The sequence below is a fragment of the Chenopodium album genome, chromosome 1, assembly GCF_948465745.1.
Source record: "Chenopodium album chromosome 1, dcCheAlbu1.1, whole genome shotgun sequence".
Classification (NCBI taxonomy): domain Eukaryota; kingdom Viridiplantae; phylum Streptophyta; class Magnoliopsida; order Caryophyllales; family Amaranthaceae; genus Chenopodium; species Chenopodium album.
Window position 1 is genome coordinate 21,619,119 of NC_137834.1, and position 5,274 is coordinate 21,624,392.

A 5,274-nucleotide genomic window follows, 5' to 3' on the forward strand; every position below is an offset into this window, starting at 1 on the left:
GGTTAGTAGATGATTGTAAGGGGAGTTTTGCGGTTAAATGGAGAGAAGAAATGTTGGCTAGTTGGGAGTCAACAACTTCATTGTGAGATTTGATCTCTTGGAATTGTTGAGTGAGAATTTGGCGTTGTTGAAGAATTTGGGTTTGTGTGTGGTCGAGTGGGGATTGTTCTTCATACGCTTGAGGATTTTGGTCATGATGTTGATCTTGAAAGTTCCCCATTTGGATGGAAGGGTAAGAAAAATTTTCGGTTAGAGGATTGAAAAGAGGTTCATCTTGGAGGTAGGAGTTTTCTTGTTTTGGAGGTTGTTGAAGTTGTTGAGAATGAGCTTGGGTTACAAACTCTCCTTCCCTCAAAGTCAAAGCCTCACCTTGCTTGGGATTGAACTCTCTACAATACGATGCATCATGATCCGTCCCACCACAACAAGCACATGAGAAATCAATGATTTGTGACAGTTTTGAACCCAAACCAACACTTGAGTTCAACTTGGAAAGACCTTCATTCAAGAGTTCAACTATGTGCTTAAGTTGACCGACTTTCTCCAACTCATAAAGATCACCTTGCTTTCCTTGGGACCTTCTTTGACCTCCCCAAGAATAGCTAGTAGCCACCTCTTCAATTATAGCTTCAACTTGGCTTTGAGGGATCTTAATCAATTGGCCACCGGCACCCGCATCTAGATTGGTTCTTGAAATTGGCTCTAAGCCATCATAAAAGAATCTCATGAGCAAATTATGGTTGAATCCATGGTTAGGACATGCTCTAATCATATCCTTAAACCTTTCCCATGCTTCCCCAAGAGTTTCATCCGGTTCTTGCTCAAAAGAAGCTATCGTCCTCCTCATTTTTGCGGTTTGCTCATCGGAAATGAACCTCTTGAGAAAGGCCTTCGCAACATCTTTCCATGTGGTGAGAGAGTTGGGCTTCAAAAGCTTGAGCCATTTCTTTGCTCTTCCGGTGAGAGATTGCCGAAAGAGATGCATACGAATGTAATCTTGGCTCACTTCATTTGTTTGCATCATTGCACACAACTCAAGGAATCGGTCCAAATGCTCAATGGGGTCTTCACTTGCACTTCCGGAAAATTGCTCAACTTGTACCATCCTAGCATATTGTGGATGGATTGTGAAATTAGACTCTGTGGTTGGGAGAAGTATACCACTCGTGAGCTCATAGACTTCCGGATTTCCAAACTCCCTAAAAAGAAGGTCATCCTCTTGTCTTGCCATATCTCTCTTTGAATACAACAAAGCTAAGCACACGATTAGCAATGACAAGTAGGATTAAAAAAAAGGCAAAATAATAAAAAGAAAGCAAATAAAATGACTCTAACAATAGCAAAAATAAATGCTAAACAAGCCGCTTCCCCGGCAACGGCGCTAAAATTTGATCGAGGTTAGATAGGTCGTTGGTTCTACTAACCCTAATCAAATTAAAAATTTATAATGCCTAAACTTACACTAAACTAGTTAGTGGCAAGTAAAGGGTCGAACCACTAAGGAAGCTCACTCGTCCAACATCAATATCACTAATGCAAGAGTCAAGAGGAGAAATGTTTTTGTTGATATATTGGATAAAAAGCACTAAAACTACGAATAAGCAAAGATAAAGACGAATAAAATCAAGAGAGAACAACGCTAGGGATACGGGGGTGTCAAACATGATTAGAAAAAAGGGGAATAATCATAGTTATCATGAAGAACATGCCAAAGAACACAAGATCCTACCTAAACAATTCATTCTCATGCAATAGTCTAGGCAAATCAATGAAAGAGGTCTATGCTAATTAGGATCATTCTCATGCATCCCATTAGGCACAAGCTAACCAAGGAATAAAGGGGCACAATACATGGAACTCCATTTTTAACAACTCATTCTCATGCAATCATTAAAATAGAGGTGATCTAAATCTAGTTCAAATCATTTTCATGCATTTAAACTAGAAGGCAATCAAATAAAGTGCTACAATAGTCTCAAGTCAATAAAAATCATATCTTTCATCAATTTAAGGCATGTAATCAATCCACTATCATCATTCATCCAACATTCAACACATATTTTCCACCCCCTTCCCCTAGCTAAAAGATTAGCCTAGAGAAAGGAGATTAAACATAATAGCAAAACCAAAAATATATTCAAGAAACACAAAACAAAACATGATTAAAAACAATGAAAACAATAATAACTAGATGAACTAAAAAGACTAACAAAAATAAGCAACAATAAAGCAAATAAATAAAGCTAAAGGAAAGGATTAGAGATTACTAGAGAGAGGATTAATGAAAGATGAAAACTTGAAGGAATTGCTTGATTGGAAATTAAACTTGACCAAAATTGATTACTTGGAAGAAAATTGAGCAATAATCTACTTTTTTCTCTCTAAAAACTATCTAATCTAATCTAAAAATAAAAATGTTAAGTGTTAGTTGAGAGAAAATAACCCCAAAGGGGTATTTATAATACAAGGCTAAATAAAATAAAGTAAAAGAGAAAACTAAAAAGAAATAAAAACTAAACTAAAATAATTAAAATAACTAAACTTAAAAACCAAAAATAAAACTAAACTAAAAATAAAAGAAAATGAAAAGAAAAAGGAAAGCAAAACAAAACCCATCAAATTCCCCAAAACCCACGAAAACCATCAGCTTTCCCCCTTTCTTTCTCTTTCGATCTTGGCTGCTCTGTTTTTCTTTCCATCATCACCATCACGCATCATCAATTATCACTCAATCACCACCGTCAATCCTCATCGTCATCAATCAAGCATCAATCAAAGCCGTTCAATTCTCATTAAAAATCACGTGAAAAGCTCGTGATTGACCCACGAATGCGCGCCCGCACAGAGGTCGCACAGAGGACGCGCAAAGCTTCTGCCTCGACTCTGATTTTGGACTCAATTGTGTGCGCTTTCTGACAGGGCTGCGCGGCCGCGAGGTCTGGGTTGCTCCTTGCTGTGAATTTGGTTCGATTGGTACGATTGGAGATGCGAATTGGTGGTGAAATGGGAGGTGAGGTTGGGTGGTTTCGGTGCGATTGGGAGGAGCAGGGTTTTGTGGCTGGTGGTTTAATTGGTGTTGCGGGGTTTAATTGGTGAGTGTGTGTGTGGGATTGCGTGGGTATCGACTGGTGGCAGAGGTGTTTAGGCTGGGCGGCTGGCGCGGCTGTGGTCGCAGGTGGAAGCTGGTCTGGTTGGAGGTGCTGCGTGGCTGGGATTGGTGGAGTTGCGATGTTGGTGTTGTTAGGGTTGTGAGGTGGTGTTGTGAGGGCTGGTGGTGAATTGGGAGAGCAGGGAGCAGGGGAAGTGATGTTGTGTGTGTTGGAGCAGGGGAGATGGTGTGGTGGAGGTTAAGGGATGGTGTGGTGTAGGTTAAGAGGTGGGCAGCAGCTAGATCGGTTAGGGGCATTGTGAAGTTTGCTCGAACCTTGGACCCCGAACACAAACTTGACTTTGAAACCCGGAGCGCCTACAACCAAAAACAACACGAGGGTGAAATAGAAAATAAAATAAATAAAATAAAGTAAAATAAAATAAGATAAATAAAGTAAAATAAAATAAAATAAAATGCTAAAACTAAAGAAATAATAAAATTAAATGAAAAGAAATAAAATAAAATACGAAACTAAAATAAATAAGAAAATGAGATAAAAAGAGAAATTATTAAAAATATAAACTAACGACTTAAACTACAAACATTAAAAGAAAGAAAAATAAAATAAAACACGAAAATAAACTAAAAACTATAGAAAATTACAAAAATACTCAAAATAAAGAATAAAAGACAAGAATAATAAAATAATAGAAATAAAGGATAAAAAGGGTGAAATTATTGGAAAGTAAGCCGGAATACGACTCAATAAACACCCTAAAAGTGACATAAAAGTCACTTATCAAATGCACACACGGGTCATGAGTCACACGTGTCATTTCACTTCGAGTCGAGTCAACCTCGAGTCAAACACATCGAGTCAAGTTCATACCTTAAGTCGTGTCAAGTCAATGAGTCTAACAACTCTAAACCTTAGGTCAACCCTAAAATAATTAAAGAGATTAACAAAGTTCTATAGTCAAAGATAAATATTGGTGCATCCCAGTGGCAGAAAAAGCAGAATAAGGAAGACCCGAATCCAGCGCCAGACGACAACATCTACCATCTGGCAACAGAGTTCAACGCCTGGCTCTAGATCCCAGCGTCTGGAGACAGAGCCAAATCGCGGCGCCAAAGGCATTGCAGCGGCGACAGAACGCTCAACCACTCAGAGTAGTTATTTCAACCTCTTTCAGCAGTTTCGGGTTCCTTGGTACGCTAGTTAGCCCCTATAAGCAATTTGACATGATTAAGTAGTCGGCTTGGTTACAATCGCAATAAGTGATCGACCTGACGAAAGATCGTCTCACTTAGCCTAAAGCGCCTAAACATTGGCTCATTGCAAGACACCGACGTACTGGTTCATAAATAGCAGAGACACCGACATAATTGTTCACAAGCAGCAAAAGCGCCGACGTACTGGCATAGCGGAAGCAAAGTTCAAGCGAGCTTTAAAGATCGACAAGCAATGGTCTTCAGAAGTTTTCTTAGGAATATTATCGCAACAAACATTCAAGTATCAAAGCTCTATTGTTAAGAGACGTGTGGAGAATCCTTTCAAGCTCTTTTGTTCAGAGACGCATGGACATATCATCAAAGCTCTTTTGTTCAGAGACGCGTGGACATATCATCAAGCTTTTTTGTTTAGAGACGCGTGGACATATCATCAAAAGCTCTTTTTTTTCAGAAACGCGTGGACATATCATCAAAAGCTCTTTTGTTCAGAGACGCGTGGACATATCATCAAAGCTCTTTTGTTCAGAGACGCATGGACATATCATATCAAAGCTCTTTGTTCAGACACGCGTGAACATATCCAAAAAAGCTCTATTGTTCAGAGACGAGTAAACAACAAAAAAACAAGATGGTGTTCCCTAACTTGTGGAAGGTTGTCACAACGACAAATGCAGCAACAAATCGATTACCCTAGAGACGTGTGCTCGACAGTGCAAGATACGCGTTTCTTAACTCTCTTATTTGTTTTAACTAACGCTAGTTTGCAGGTATCGTCGTTACAAGAATGATTTAGGATCGTCGAACGTTCTGAATTATTCTCCGTCCCTATCGCTACTTTGACTTTTGTTTTCGAAACTTGCGTTTTTCCAAACTTAGTCAAAGTGGGGGCTTCTGTAAACACCCAAATGTGTCTCCCCAAAACCAAACCCAATGATGAATACCTTTCATGT

At 39.1% G+C, this 5,274-nt stretch overlaps 1 non-coding gene across 1 annotated transcript; it reads left to right on the forward strand.

Moving 5' to 3' along the window:
- The first annotated feature begins 743 nt into the window (after positions 1 to 743).
- Positions 744 to 850, forward strand: LOC145565028 (small nucleolar RNA R71). The gene has a single exon (XR_014094951.1). It is a non-coding gene; the product is annotated as a small nucleolar RNA R71 (small nucleolar RNA).
- Positions 851 to 5,274: the final 4,424 nt, after the last annotated feature.